The following is an 834-nucleotide window of genomic DNA, read 5'->3' on the forward strand; positions in this document are numbered from 1 at the left end:
CTTAATCAAGTTGTCCGATAGATTTACTAGATCCCATTCACTTTAATAATAGAGAGTCGCTTACACAGTGTGACTGGGAAACAGATGATTGTCGTTTCTTGGCCAACATATGCCAAATCAATTATATATGTGCTTGTAACATGATGTCGTGCATTTCCATCGATCGCTTTTTAAATAGGATTTGGATTCTTTATTTCCTGTCTCTTCTCTCAAGGGATTTTAGAGTCTTCAGTTTCCCATTCCTATGGGTTTAAGACGCTTATGATTATGATAAGTTCTGTTTAATAGTCACACTGAAAATTGTGAACCAAAAACAAAACAAAAAACGACGTATGATACTAGTTTGTATATTTGACAGCAATTGAAGGGTTTGCTTTCTATAATTAAGCATTTTCTCGAATGTAGGATACCGACTGTTGCCGATGCGTCTTACGTTGGTTGAGTCGATGTTGTTGGTGGTTCTGGCGGGAAACGTGGCTCTGTTGGTTTACTTGACTTTTAACATGGCCGCCGTTCCCATCATGCCTCGGGCCGGTGACATCGTGAAACCACCATCGGTACGTACCAACAATTACTTCCAGTTACAATACTTTATTCCAAATGTGAGACCAGATCACTCCTACATAATCCTACGTGACTGTGCTGTTGTCGATAATACTGTGTTATTTTTTCCAATGATCTATAAAACTATATTAAACACTATTATAATAGAGTGGACTCTATGCCATACATTTTGACAGAATGCCGTAAAAAGCGACTTCACGAGTACCGTGGCCAGTTTCTATTGTTGCTTTCTGTTCACCAACTGTAGCCACTCTTGACAACTTCTATCGT

This window comes from Branchiostoma floridae, chromosome 19 (assembly GCF_000003815.2).
Source record: "Branchiostoma floridae strain S238N-H82 chromosome 19, Bfl_VNyyK, whole genome shotgun sequence".
NCBI lineage: Eukaryota > Metazoa > Chordata > Leptocardii > Amphioxiformes > Branchiostomatidae > Branchiostoma > Branchiostoma floridae.